The following is a 16,033-nucleotide window of genomic DNA, read 5'->3' on the forward strand; positions in this document are numbered from 1 at the left end:
TGAAAATTATTTATGGCAGCAGTTTTTTTTTTTTTTTTTTTTGCTGTACTTCTCTCCCCGTCGCTGATGGCCTCATCTCACCTCTGCTAATGTGTCTCACCAGCTATGTCCAAACATGCTTGAGGATTTGATGTTCAGTACAGTCGTATAAGGTAAAGGTCAAGTCAATCAAAATAACTGCAACCAAATGTGGCAAGATATATAGTTTATTGAAAATAGAGTTGAATTATTTTTTTTTTTAACATCATGTCACGACCAGGTGCCATGTGTTAAAATGACCAGCAATAAAAGCTCAGTCTGTTCAGTTGAATTGTGCTGCCTTTGCGGTGTAAAACGTCTATTTGAGGCGGCAAAATATACAGAAAATTTGGGCAAGGCGTGGACTCCACAAGACCCCTGACCGTGTCCTGCATGTGGTTTCTGGCACCAAGACATTGGCAGCAGATCATTTAAATCCTGCAAGTTGCGAGATGGAGCCTCCATGGATCGGATGTGTTGGTCCAGCACATCACATAGATGTTAAATCAGATTGAGATCTGAGGAATTTAGAAGCCAAGGCAGCACTGGACTAGCTTTCACTCCCCCATGACCCTGACGCCGGTTCACCGGTTGTCCTTCCCTGCACCATTTTTCGTAGGTATTAACCACTGCACACCTGAAACATCCCAAAAGAATTGCCATTTTGGAGATGCTCTGATCGAGTCGCCTAGCCATCACTATTTGACCCTTGTCAAAGTCACTCAGATCTTTTCGCTTGCCTATTTTTCCTGCTTCCAACACATTAAATTCAAGAACTGACTGTTCACTTGCTGCCTAATGTTTATCAACAGAAATTACCATTAAACACTGTTTTCTTCATCCGCCCGGATAATGAGAAGCACTTTATTTTCAGCCCACTTTAACACCTCTTTTTTGCATTTAAAAAGCAACACAACACATTTAAAAAGCAACACAACACACAACAGTATTCAACTGCAGACCAGCAATGCTGTCAAATGAAAAGAAGGCAGGATCTAGAATCTATTTTACTGGAAATGTTTCAACTCATCCTGGAAAAATAATTAATTAAAGGTATTTGTAGCAAGGTTTAAAGTTCAGGAAAGAAGGAGGCCAGGACTGGTGAACGTTCAACAAACTTTAAACAACTTAAAAAAAAAAAAGTAAAAAAAAAAAAGTAAAGCGGCAGCCCCTCATGGACGACACCAAAAAAAACACCAACATAAATAGACCAAGCCTGGTCCTCTCTTGTCTTGTACTTCATTCCTCCTTTTATCCTTCCAGATCTCCTTCCGTGAGAATAGAGGCCGGTGTGGCGCGCAGGTGACACTCATTAGAAATTGCGGCCCTGGCCTCATACCTTTCCCAAGGCTCTCGGCCTCGCCCTGCTTGCCCCAGTATTTTTCAAAACTTCCTATTTTTCAAAATTGTTACGGAAAAGACTAGGCGCAAGGCGCAGGATAATTCAGCAAGAACTATATTTAATATCATATACTCAGGAATATTCAGGAAACATAGTCCCAAAGTCCCCCTGTGGTGAAAATCAGGCTTTTAATGTTGTTTATATGTCTATGTGGTGTTTTTAATATGCTTTTAGACAAACCATGTGTAAATTCACAAGTCATCACTATTGCTGAGTATCTTCTTCTTAAAACTGCAGTGAATCAAAATCGTGGTTTGAAATCGCTGGTGTTTCTGACGTCACAAACTACCTTGTAACCAATCAGATCAATGTGTGATCGTCCACGAGTGGATCTCTGAGCTGGTGCGAGTGAGTGGAGGCGGGGCTCATATGCATAATCATAGAACCGCGTATACTAAATGAAGCACGGGTGTAGAGTTATTTTTTCAATGGAAAAAAAATGATTAAAAATGTCAATTTGGTGATCAAAGATGAGTTTAAGGGATACAATTATTGACCACAGGGGGACTTTAAATACACAGGGAGACATAATGATTGACAGGTGAACATAATTAGTAACCAAGAGGGAAAACTAGGGACTAATTAAGGCAAGGCAAGGCAAGGCAAGGCAAGTTTATTTATATAGCACATTTCATACACAATGGCAATTCAAAGTGCTTTACATAGAAGAAATTAAAATAATAAAAAGAAATAAGAATAATTAAAACAGTTTAGAAAAATAAAAAATGAAATACAGTACAAACAGTCGGACGAACATTGGCACAGTGCTCATTCAGTAAATGCATAGTTAAACAGATGTGTTTTGAGTCTGGATTTGAATGTGACTACAGTAGGAGCACATCTGATCTCCTCTGGAAGCTGGTTCCAGCTGCGGCTGGCATAATAGCTAAAAGCAGACTCGCCATGCTTAGAGTGAACCCTTGGTATTTCAAGCTGATATGATCCTAATGATCTGAGTGATCTGTTGGGTTTATATTCAGTGAGCATATCTGCAATGTATTGAGGTCCTAGGCCATTGAATGATTTATATACCAGTAATAATACTTTAAAATCAATCCTAAGTTTAACTGGGAGCCAGTGTAAAGACCTGAGGACTGGTGTGATATGTTCATATTTTCTGGTTCTGCTCAGAATCCTGGCGGCAGCGTTCTGTATGAGCTGCAACTGTCTTATGGTCTTTTTGGGAAGGCCAGTGAGGAGTCCATTACAATAATCCACCCTGCTGGTGATGAAAGCATGCACAAGTTTCTCTAAGTCTTGTCTGGAAACAAAGCATCTAATTCTTGCAATATTTTTCAGATGATAGTATGCTGATTTAGTTATTGCTTTGACATGACTACTGAAACTAAGCTCTGACTCTAGTGTCACACCAAGATTCCTGACTTGATTTTTAGTTATTTGACCCCTAGAGTGAAGGTATGCGTTCACCTTGAGAACTTCATCTTTGTTTCCAAACGCAATGACTTCAGTTTTGTCTTTGTTTAACTGAAGAAAGTTTTGACACATCCAACTGTTGACTTCATCAATGCATTGGCACAGGGAGTCAATGGGGCTGTAATCGTTGGGCGATAGGGCTAAGTAGAGCTGTGTGTCGTCTGCATAGCTGTGGTAAGAGATTTGGTTCTTTCTCATTATTTGGCTCATTGGGAGCATATACAGGTTGAACAGGAGTGGCACAAGAATTGAGCCTTGAGGGACTCCGCATGTCATGGATGTCCACTCAGACTTATGGTCTCCTATACTCACATAATAACCTCTCCCATCTAAGTATGACCTGAACCATTTTAGGACTATCCCAGAAAGCCCCACCCAGTTTTCCAGCCTGTCCAGAAGTATGTTGTGATCGACAGTGTCAAATGCAGCACTGAGGTCGAGTAGTACCAGCACTGATAATTTGCCTGAGTCAGTATTTAAGCGAATATCGTTTATTATCTTTATGAGCGCTGTCTCTGTGCTGTGGTGCGGTCGGAAACCAGATTGAAAATTGTCAAAGTATCCATTCGAGCATAAGAATTTGTTCAGCTGATTGAAGACAACTTTTTCAATGATCTTACCTATGAAAGGAAGATTTGAGATTGGTCTATAGTTGCTTAATATGGTCTTATCCAGATTGCTCTTTTTCAGGAGGGGCTTGACAACTGCAGTTTTCAGGGAGTTTGGAAAACTCCCAGAGAGAAGTGAAGCATTTACCACTTCTAGAAGATCTGCTTCTAAACTGTTTAACACACTTTTGAAAAACGATGTGGGAAGTGTGTCAAGAGCGCATGTTGATGTTTTAAGGTGCTGTACGGTTTCTTCCAAAATTTTGCCATCAATTTCTTTGAAATCAGACATAGTAACTACTTTCTCAGGTGGTTTGATCTGTCTGACCCCAGCGCAAGTCAAGGATGTGCTGATCACCTTTCTGATATTATTGATTTTCTCAGAGAAGAAAGAAGCAAACTCACGGCACTTGCTGTCTGAGAGCATTTCACTGGGAATCTGGCTTGGGGGGTTTGTCAGTCTCTCTACAGTAGCAAAAAGAGTGCGTGTGTTGTTTAAATTACTGTTTATAATATTTGAGAAGAAAGTCTGTCTAGCTTTGCCTAGTTCCATATTGAAAGCATGAAGGCTGTCTTTGTAGATGTTATAATGGACTACAAGTTTTGTCTTCCGCCACATGCGCTCTGCTTTTCTGCATTGTCTTTTCATATTTTGCACTGCTGTTGAGTTTCTCCAAGGTGCCTTTTGTCTGCCACTCTTCTTCCTGACTTTAACAGGAGCAATATCATCAATTACACCTTTAACTTTTGAGTTAAAAGAATCAAGGAGAAAATCAACAGAGTCTGCAGATATGCTTGGTGTTAAAGATATAGCCTTCATAAATAGGACACTAGTGTTCTCATTTAAGCATCTCTTCTTGACAGACACAGATCTAGCTTCAGTGGCAGGAGAGATCAATATATCAAAGAAAATACAGAAATGATCAGACAGTGCTACATCCTTAATAACAATCGATGAAATGTTTAGACCCTTACTGATAAGTAAATCTAGAGTGTGTCCATGATTGTGTGTGGGTCCATGTACATGCTGAGTCAGATCAAAAGTTTTTAAAACAGTTTTGATTTCTTTTGCCATATTGTTTTCTGCATTATCTATATGGATGTTAAAATCTCCAGCAATGGCAAAACAGTCAAACTCTGAGGAAATTGTTGATAACAGTTCTGTAAAGTCCTCAGCAAAGGCTGGAGAATATTTTGGAGGCCTGTAAATAATGAAAAGTAAAATGCGTGGAGCACCTTTTAACACAATACCCAGATATTCGAAAGACAAGTAATTCCCAAATGATATTTGCTTACATTGATAGATATCTTTAAAAAGAGCAGCTAGACCCCCTCCTCTCTTAACAGCTCTGCAGACACTCATAAAAGTAAAGTTAGGAGGGGCTGTTTCATTGAGGATTGTTGCACTGCTGCTGTCTTCTAGCCAGGTTTCATTTAGAAGCATAAAATCCAGGTTGTTTGTGGTTATTAAATCGTTGACTAGAAGTGATTTATTTTTAAGTGAGCGGATGTTAAAGAGTGCTAACTTAACAGTCTTACTTTTCCCCACAGCAATATTAGTTTGACGTGTAATAGGCACCAGATTAGTTGGGTTTGCTGTACGGCTATTGAAGGCCTTAGACTTTCTATCATGTAATAGAACAGCAATAGAGAAAGATACAGGCACACTGGGTTCCCGCTTGTTTTGTAAACATTTGAGAAAGTTACTGTTATCAAAACGGGGACCCGACACATATCACTGAGAGCTGGTATCAGTTGTTTTTGGTTCACCTCGAGCAGAAGGAGGAGGGTGTGGGCCCTGGCGTTGTGGCAGAGGCCGAAGAGCTCTCACAGGAGGAGGGGGAGGGCGAGCTGGGCCTGCAGGCTTTGGTGGTAGTGGTGCCTGTCTTTTTTTAGTTGGTATCTGGGGGCTTGCAGCAAAAGAGTGGGATAGTCTGGTTCCAGCATGCACCAGTTCTTCCATTTTCTGTGAGAAGCACAGTAGTGGCGTTGCAGGGGAAAGGAAGAAAGTATCTGGTGAAAGGGGCTGTTGCTCTGGTGTTATAGGAGGCTGTAATATGCTGTCCTGGCTTCCCTGGCTGTTTTCCAGGAAGTCGTCCTTGGGTGCTGAATCTTCAAGCAATATTCATACTGTGTCCAGGTGTGTGTGTGCCGTTCAGATTGAGTGGATTGGCACAAACCGCAGAAGGATGATTTAGGGAGAAGTAGATATTGTCCTTTAACACTCTTGAACCAAGTTTGTTTGGGTGATGGCCATCCCGATGAAACAGTTGTCGTTGACTCCAGAAAAGATTGAAATTGTCAATGAAGTTCACCGCTTTTATATTGCAGGTTTTTTGCAGCCATGTATTTAGCCCAAGCAACCGTGAAAACCTGTTTGTTCCTCTTGCTGGTAATGGTCCACTGATGAATGTTTGAACTTTCAGTCTTTTAAGTGTTTCAAAAAGTTTATTGAAATCCTTCTTAAGGAGTTCTGACTGCTCTTTATGAATATCATTCTTCCCCACATGTATGATGAGTCGATTTGCAGTCTTATGTTTCATCAGAATGTTCTGAAGTTCCCTGTTTATATCAGAAGTTGTTGCTTGTGGAAGGCAGCATGTAGTTGTATCCCTGCAGCTAATGTTTCTGATTATGGAGTCTCCCACTATCAGAGTCCTGAGCTTGGCTGAGCTCTGAGCTGAGTGCCGCTGTCTGCTCGACCTTGAGCGCCAGTTAGCATCAGTGTTAGCTACTGGCCTATTCAGTCTGTGTTCGATCACATTCATCACATTTGTGGATTCCTCATTTACATTCATTAGTACTTCAAATCTGTTCTCAAGATGTATAGGCAGTGGTAGCAGACCAGTGTTTGTAATCCTTGTCAGAGCTGTATCTGGGGTAGAGGATGCTACTGCGGTAATATGTGATGCTCGTGACAATCTGATGTCTCGAGTGCCTTTGGGTCTCGCTCCCTGTTTGTGCCATCGATTAGTAAGTCGATCGGCTTGTTTCTCTACCTGTCGTGGAGCACTAGTTTCATGGGACTCACCGGTATGCTGAGGGTGTCCATGACGAAGCTCTGTTGTGTGCTCCGTCTGGTTTGGTGGTCCCGTAAATAACTTTGTTTCTAGAACTGCAATCCTTTGTAAAAGTCTGTGGCAGTTGGTGCAGCAAGTAGATTCCAGAAGAGGCATTTTCTCTTATCCTTGTAGGCAGTTGTGTTTTCCTTTCCCGGTATGTAAGCTGGTCGGGTAAAAGAATTCTCAGTTTTTGTAGTAATCCAAACTTTGTCGTATGAGCACTGTGGTGATTTGCTGAAGTTAAAATTAGGTGATAAAAGGAAATAAAATAAAGGAAATAAAATATAGAAAAAATAGGAGATAAAATGTAAAAGCGATAGAGCAAAACGCGGAGCAGTAAGCAAGAGCGTCCGAACGGTAGCTGAGCAGGAAGAAAAGCCTAAACTGAACTAAACTGATTTAATTAAGACTAAACTGAACTGGAGATACAAGAGACAAACACATGGGAACAAAAAGGCAATTAAATTAAGTATAATCCTTGACACCGACTGAAGAAGGTGGGGTAGGTTTGCAGCACAAACAGCAAAACAAACAGCCTTTAATCTGAATCTGTAACTTTGAGGAGATCGTAGGATAAATGTAGGAGAGTAGCAAACCAACAAAATGGAAACGTGACATAATATCAAAATAAAAGGTGTTATTTATTTGATCAATATAACCTATTATTCCCTTTTTATTTTTTGGGCTTGACAAGAATAGGTTTTCATGCTTGTTTTTTTATTTTTTTATTTTTTATTTTTAAACACATTATTTTTTCCCATATTTGACATTGTTGCAGCTCCTCTCTTCCCAGTCTGTTTAGTTCCTGTTTCTAGAAGCCCCTGAAAAGCACAATGTGCTCTGATTGCTCAACTGGACCAGTGTGTTGTGATTGGCCAAGTGCTTCTAGCGTGTTTGGGAAATGTCCCGCCCCTTACCATAACCGACTTTCAGCACACAACTAGTGCAACTCAACCAGGCCTCAGCCCTTTATTTTGCGTATGCCTGTTCAGAAACAGTATCACCCTGATATAGAGAATAACTCTCTTTTGAGTGACTTTGCAGACCTTTTTAGTGCTCAAACAGCAACATTACACACTAAATAAAGTTTGATAAAAGCATAATAAGACCCCTTTAAAATAATTATTTATGCTTTCTTGCATATTCCTTGCAACAGCTCAGGTGTTGCAGAAACTTGAAGACCAATAGTGATTTTGCCCATCATATTTTCATTTCAGTATCTTAATGCAAGGAATATTTCAATAAAACAAAAATGTAGATGAAAAAAAAGGTAGACAAATGAAAAAATGTAGGTATACGTTAGGTTTATATATCATTAATGATACAGAGCCACGTTACTATGGAAGTAGGGCAATTTTACTACCAGAATGAAGTACAAATCACTGCAGTTCACCTCTGTCAATATCAATCTCCTCTTTATGTGGATTAAACAGAATCAAAAGCAAATAAATCCAGGTGAAACGACAGAGAGATTTGTGGGCCAGTGAGCGTGAGTACAGTTGATTGGCTGGATTGAGAGCAGGGAAGCACGACTGTGTTTGGAGCGAATGTGAATTATCAGGATTACTGAGATACAGTAGGTGGGAATGTGACACACGTGACAGAAAGGCAATCTCGGAAATACTGTCATTCACAGACATGCACATTTTGGGCGACAATATCAATTACTGTCCTCTGAAGCCAAGACCCAAATTACAGAAGGATTAGGGTAGTCTGAGCCCCTTAATTAAGATTTGAATCCATGGCCTAGTGACTACACATGCTCTGATGTTCCCCTTTTGAAAAAAAGGGCTTAATTAAGCTGAATGTGCACTTGTAGTGTACTTCAAATCTTCAAAGACAACACTGTACTTGCAGATAATACAGTATAATTAATGAAATAAAAGACCACTTAAGTGTACTTGAAGACAGCACACTTTCATGACTGTTTCTCACCACAGTTAAGTACATTTTTACGTTTTAAGTTAAGTCAAGTCAAGTCAAGTTTATTTGTATAGCGCTTTTCACAATACAGATTGTATCAAAGCAGCTTCACAGTATTAAATTAAAATAATACAACAAAGTTTGTTTCAAGAGGAATTTATTGATTGATAAAATTAAATTAAATATCCCCAAAATATCCCCAACTGAGCAAGCCAAAGGCAACAGTGGCAAGGAACCGAAAAACTCCATCAAGTGACCTAATGGTGTCCTAAAACTCCATCAGGTGACCTAATGGAGAAAAAAAAACTTGGGAGAACCTAGGCTCAGTCGGGGGCCAGTTCTCCTCTGGCATTTGAGCTAGAGGCCGGATTGTAGTTTGAACTATAGGATTATATGAATGCCTGGCTGAAGAGATGCGACTTTAATCTAGTTTTAAACTGGGAGAGCGAGTCTGAGCAACGAACAGTATCAGGAAGACTATTCCAGAGTTTTGGAGCCAAATGTGAAAATGCTCTCCCTCCTTTGGTGGTTCTGGATATCCTAGGTATGACCAAAAGCCTTGAATTTAGTGATCTTAAAGAGCGCAATGGATTATAGGGCGATAGAAGATCCGTTAAATAGACTGGAGCTAAGCCGTTTAGGGCTTTATAAGTCAGTAGCAATATATTGTAATTAATACGGAACTTTACAGGTAACCAATGCAGTGAGGATAAAATCGGTGTTATATGATCATATTTTCTTGATCTCGTAAGAACTCTAGCGGCGGCATTTTGGACTAACTGTAGCTTGTTTATTGAGGATGCAGGACAACCAGCTAATAAAGCATTACAGTAATCCAGTCTCGAGGTCATGAATGCATGAACTAACTTTTCTGCATCAGAATCTGATAGCATATTACGTAGCTTAGCAATGTTTCTAAGGTGGAAAAAGGCTGTTTTTGTAACATATGAAATATGATTTTCAAAAGACAGGTTGCAATCGAGTATAACACCCAGGTATTTTACTGTAGAGGATAAAGTAACAGGACATCCTATGATGTTAAAGTTGTATTGTGCGAGGTTTTGTGGGCGGTTTTTTGAACCGATAAGTATTACCTCTGTCTTGTCAGGATTTAATAAAAGAAAATTACGCGTCATCCAATCTTTTATATCTTTAACACACTCTGTCAATTTGGAAAATTTAGCGTTTTCATCCGGCCGTGATGAAATATATATTTGAGTGTCATCAGCATAACAATGGAAACTAATTCCATGTTTTCTTATAATATTTCCAAGTGGCATCATATATATGGAAAATAACAGAGGGCCTAATACAGATCCCTGCGGCACTCCATAGTTTACTGGAGTTATGATCGATTTTTTTCCCCATTTAAATAGACCAAATGGTAGCGGTCAGATAGGTATGATTTGAACCAGCTTAGTGCTTGTCCTTGAACACCAGTATCATGTTGTAGTCGATCTAAGAGTAATGTATGATCTATAGTATCGAACGCAGCACTAAGATCAAGTAAAACTAGTATTGAGATACAGCCTTGGTCAGAAGCTAAAAGTAAATCATTTGTGATTTTAACGAGTGCAGTTTCAGTGCTATGATGCGGTCTGAATCCAGACTGAAACTTTTCATAGATATCATTTTGTTGCAAGAAAGAGCCCAGTTGAGCGGACACCACTTTTTCTAATATTTTAGACATAAATGGAAGATTTGAAATGGGTCTATAATTTGCTAGATTATTATGATCTAATTGTGGTTTCTTAATGAGAGGTTTTATAACTGCCAGTTTAAATGTTCTTGGAACATGACCTAAAGATAAAGACGAGTTAATAATATTGAGGAGAGGCTCTTCCACTACAGGTAACACTTCTTTCAGTAGTTTAGTTGGTATAGGATCTAATAAACATGTTGTTGTTTTAGATGAAGTGATAAGTTTATTTAACTCTTTTTGTTCTATAGTTGTAAAGCACTGTAATTGTTCTTGCGGGGTGATAATTGAAGCTGAATTATAAGGCGCGATTGAAGATTGAACGTTTATAATTGTGGTTCTGATGCTTTCTATTTTCTCAGTGAAGAAGTTCATGAAATCATTACTACTGAACTGTAACGGGATATTTTGTTCGGGTGACGTCTGTTTATTTGTTAGTCTAGCCACGGTGTTAAATAAAAACCTTGGATTGTTTTGGTTGTTTTCTATTAGTTTGCGGAGGTGCTCAGCCCTGGCCGCTTTTAGGGCCTTTTTATAACGTGACATACTGTCTTTCCATGCGATTCTAAAGACCTCTAAATTAGTATGTTTCCATTTACGCTCTAAAATACGGGTTTCTCTCTTTAAAGCATGCGTAGTATTGTTATACCATGGTGCTTTATTTTTCTCTCTGACCTTTTTTAATTTAATAGGTGCAACCACATCCAATGTTCTAGAGAGAATGGTGCTCATAGTGCTAGTTAGTTCTTCTAGTTCATCTGTTTGTTTGGGTTCAGGCAGCAGCTGAGACAGATTAGATAAGCAATTTGAGAAATTATCTATGGTGGGTGGGAGGATTGTTCTGCCTGGTTGATAACGCGACGCCGCATGACATATTACAGCAGTACGTAATATGCAAGTTACCATGTAGTGATCAGTGACTTCATCACTTTGTGGAATGATATCTATATCGGTTGGATCGGTTCCATGTGATATAATTAAATCGAGTGTATGATTAAGACGATGTGTTGGTCCGGTGACGTTTTGCTTGACCCCAAATGAATTTAATAAATCTGTAAACGCAGCTCCTAACGCATCATTTGGATTATCTACGTGTATGTTAAAATCTCCAACAATTAATGCTTTATCGACATTGACTAATAGGTCTGAGAGAAAATCTGCAAACTCTTTTAGGATATCAGCGTAAGGCCCTGGCGGTCTATATACGGTAGCCAAGGCTAGAGATAATAGGGATGTTTTTCTAACATCTAAGAGCGTAACATTTAGTACAAGTACTTCAAATGAAATAAACTTATAACCCGTTTTCTGAGTAACATTTAGAATATCTCTATAAATGGTTGCAACACCTCCGCCACGACCAATCAGACGGGGCTCATGCTTATAACAGTATCCAGGAGGAGTAGACTCATTAATACCGAAATAATCATTTGGTTTAAGCCAGGTTTCAGTAAGGCAAAGTACATCGAAGCTATTATCTGTGACTATTTCATTTACAATAACTGCCTTAGGTGTGAGTGATCTAATGTTTAGAAGACCTAGCTTTAGAAATAGTTTTTGTTTACTAATAGCAACATTTTCTGTTTTAATAACAATTAGATTTTTCCTAGATCCTGCAGTAGATTTATTATTTGATCTCACTAAACAAGGAATAGACACGGTTTCTATGCAATGTTCTACACTAGTATTTATATCAGTTATAGTTATCAGTATAGTAAGTTCAACTTTTTTTCTTTTTCTTTTTTCTTTTTTCTTGAATGTCAATTGTTTAAATATTTTGTCATGCTTTAAAGAAGTGCACTTATTTTGACAAACAAAGCACATGTAATTTTAACTTTAGCTGTAGTGTGTTTTTCGAAAGTTTTAAAGTTAACCCTATATTTAACCCTTATGTTGTGTTCTGGTCATTTTGACCCGGAGAGGATTTTCTTTTTCTTGAAAATGTTAGATAATGTTATCGTATTGGAAAAAAAAATGTAATGACTTTGTTCAAAAAGAGGATACTTCCCAAAAAAATTAATAATAATAATTCTGCACCATGTTACATTTCCACACCTACAAAAATCTCTTGTTATGCTATATTATCTCCAAATACTGGATTCAATCTTTTTATCAACTTGTTTTCTTTCAATTTGGTATATATTATTTTAAACTGACTTATTGTAGGTCTCATTGATCTGTGCTTATATTGGGCAAAAATGACCATCCATTGAAACTGAATGGGGGAGTTTGAAAAAAAGAGAAACATTTAATGTTCAGGAGTGTGTTCATGTTCACATATTTACATGTGTGCTTGCAAAAAATAAAGGCCCTGGACCTGTGCATGCATGAACACAAAAAAGATTAAACCCAATATTTGGTGATACTATAGCATAACGAGCAATTTACAAGCAATTTTATTTTAAAACATCAACATCAAAGGTGTTACATGGTTTTCAACACAGCGTAAGGGTTAAAAGCACTACTCTATCATTACCAATGTGTTATAACAAATACAGTTAAACACATGACATTCAATATAAATTACATTAAAATATATTTTAGTTTGTACATTTGGCAGTAGCTTAACATTAACTTAACAGTAACTTACCATATTTCAAAGTAATTTTGAAATTATATATTACAGTTTTTTTCAATTGTTTAAGCACAATTTTGAGAACAGGGCCCGGTTTGTCACAACACTACACACAATTAGCACATCCCTACACCAAAGTAGCACAACACTTCAGATCATTTGCAAAATGGAACACTTTTGTCAAAACTATACACAACTTCATAAAAACAATATTTTGTTACCATACGAAACACACACATTTCATAAAACTTCAATCTTTCTGAACCAGTTACACACTGCTGTTGCTAACCTAAAACACTTTTAGCAAGTCTAATTCCCAGTGATTAGAGTACTGTAAATGAAGTACACAGAGAAAGTGTAACAATAGTTCACCCAACACTACACAAGACCAATGCTGCAGACTGAGGAAAATATCATTTATTTCTCTCCATATACCCAAATCAGTCAACATGTCAACATGGAGAATCACAACAAAACATGTCCCAGTTTTCATGCTACTACAGTAGTGTGCATAACACTGTAAGCTCAGCAAACAACAGACAAACGTAAAATACTGTATCCAGTACAGGTTACAATTACAGTAAATAACAACAACAACAAACATAAAAAATTATCTAAAAAAAAACTGACAATATTGTACAGAAAATACTACAGTACTGTAAACATACTATACATTATCTCTTCGCCTAGCTGGATCTGGCCAGAGAATTTCATCAACATCACAAGCAATATCCTCATTAGCAAGACAACGCGGGAAGAACCGTCTTGAATGTCGAATCCATCCTTGCACAGCTGCGGCGTCCTCCATGGCCTGAATGAGCCTGGGCTCCAAGGCTGGAGATCGTAAACCTTCCACCGCCATGCAGAGAAAAACTCTTCGATAGGGTTTAGAAACGGAGAGTATGGTGGAAGGTATAGTACTGTAGTCAACTGTGGATGGTGTTGAAACCAGTTCTGGACCAAAGCAGAGCGGTGGAATGACACATTGTCCCAGATGACAGTGTATTGCATCTGGTGCATTTCATTATCTGCTGTGACGATGTGGTGCAATCGGTCCAAAAATGTGAGAATGTGAGGTGTGTTGTAAGGGCCCATTTTGGCATGACGGAGGAGAACCCCATGCTGTGAAATGGCAGCGCAAAAGGGTGATGTTACCCCCCACGTTGCCTTGGGACATTGATTATATTTTATATATTTTTATCACATTTTATAGTGCTTAAACCTGATTGGTGTGTCTACAATTTAGCAGTCATGTGTTTGTGCACCTGATGGCTGTGTTTAACAGATTGGCTCATATGTGTGGTAATTTGACAGTCAGTGCTTTGGAATTGCAAGGAAGTGACATTATGATATACTTCTGTGTCTGATGTATACAAGTGTGTTTAGTGTTTTGCAAATCACTGTGTGTAATGTTTTGCAAATAGTGTGAAGCTGACAATGTGCTTACAGTTGTGCAAATCTAGCCTTGTGTTTTGCTCCTTGAGTGTAAGGTTTTGCTAATTGTGGGAAAAGTTTAATTTTAGTGTGTAAGCAATCGTAAAAAACTGTAAGATGTACTTAAGTCCTTCTTAAGTGAGTCAAATAAAAAGTGTACAGCAGAAATAGTAAGAATAGTATGATAATGTGAATGAGTCGTTGTAGTTGGAAACTATTGTACCCTATATTTGTTCATTATGCATATCCACACTACTACCTTAGCATCACACTGAAGTGTGACAGCAGAGCTGTTGCCTATGTAGCATGCAGAGTCCACTCAATTCCTTAGCGCTCTCTCTAGCTGTTTTAAATGCAAAAACGTCCCCTAAGAGGGTAGCAGTCTATGTAGACAATAGCCTGTCAGGCATTCACTGGGGTTTGAACTGAGCTGGTGTCAGTTATGTAACTGCTCTCTTCAGATCTCCCTTGCTGATATTTTGACAGTGCAGGATTTGAAGGACACAAATCTCAGGTCTTAATCTTATGCCGGTGTGCCACACTCTGGCCTGAAGCAGTGTGTGTGTGTGTGTGTGTGTGTGTGTGTGTGTGTGTGTGTGTGTGTGTGTGTGTGTGTGTGTGTGTGTGTGTGTGTGTGTGTGTGTGTGTGTGTGTGTGTGCGCGCTTGTGTGTGTGTGTGTGTGTGTGTGTGTGTGTGTGTGTGTGTGTGTGTGTGTGTGTGTGTGTGTGTGTGTGTGTGTGTGTGTGTGTGTGTGTGTGTGTGTGTGTGTGTGTGTGTGTGTGTGTGTGTGTGTGTGTGTGTGTGTGCTCAAGCTGCCACTTGATCTGTCTTAACCACATTAACACACATACATAGCCATACGCAAGTCCAGACGGAGTATATTACTCTTGGCATAACAGTAAGTTTTCTAGTACGCACAGCATTACATCACAGGCTTACAAGCTCACACTAACATCTATGAGCAGAGGAGATTCCACGCACACCGTGTTATGAGTTATAAACTCAGACTTTAAAATCCCTGTTTCTTGTTGATCACCATTGTGTAACCCTGCTCACGTGTATTCACTATCAGACATGTTCTTATAACTAAAGGTCTTAGGACGAGGAAAAGCTGCAGCTGCGTTGTGCACCATTCAGAATCAAATGGAGAATTGTCTAAAGTTGAATTTAAGGCACAAGAAATCGAATGTAATGCAAAAAAAAAAAAAAAAATTCATAAAACTGCTGTAAGCTTTTAATAATACATTTTACTAATACTCTACTGATACTCTAATGAGAGTTAGACATGTAGTTGCAAAGTTACTTATAGTTAGAAGAATGTCTAAAGTGTACCATCAGAGTAAAGTGTCACCATTATATTCCTCTATTATGTGACTATGTTGTATATCATTTATTTTCAACAGTAAATTAATGTCATTCAAATTCAAATTTCCAACACAGGATCATTGGAAAAATGTTCCTGTGGCAAAATTTTTGCAAAATGCAAAACACATACCAATACATGCATATCACTGCAGTAACTAAAACAAATGAACACTAGAGGCAGTAAAACAGCAAACACTTTTAATCGTTTTCACACACAGTTATGATTATATGGGCAGATTATGGATTAATAAAGTCTTATTTTCACGTGACTCCTTGCACAATTATGTTATGACATCAAAACACTTTAAACCATAGTGCATGATTTGTAAACGAATATATATTTGGAGTTAGCATCATTTAACCAGCTCCCTATGTCCACTCACTGGACATTTCACTTTGAAACTGTCGCAAAACGTACACGACGTAACGTATTTTGTGTTTTGCAAAAATTTTGCCACAGGTAAGTTTTTCGAATGAGCCTGGGCTGCATAAAGCTATCATATGACTTTGTAAGA

The 16,033-nt window shown here is 38.6% G+C and overlaps 1 long non-coding RNA gene across 1 annotated transcript in view; it reads left to right on the forward strand.

Annotated features, from left to right (window-relative positions):
- The window catches only part of LOC309512741, a 334,001-nt gene that overhangs the window by 108,880 nt on the left and 209,088 nt on the right, over positions 1-16,033 (forward strand). The gene's annotated exons all lie outside the window — the stretch shown is intronic.

This window comes from Leuciscus leuciscus (assembly GCF_965113295.1).
Source record: "Leuciscus leuciscus genome assembly, chromosome: 1".
Lineage (NCBI taxonomy): Eukaryota > Metazoa > Chordata > Actinopteri > Cypriniformes > Leuciscidae > Leuciscus > Leuciscus leuciscus.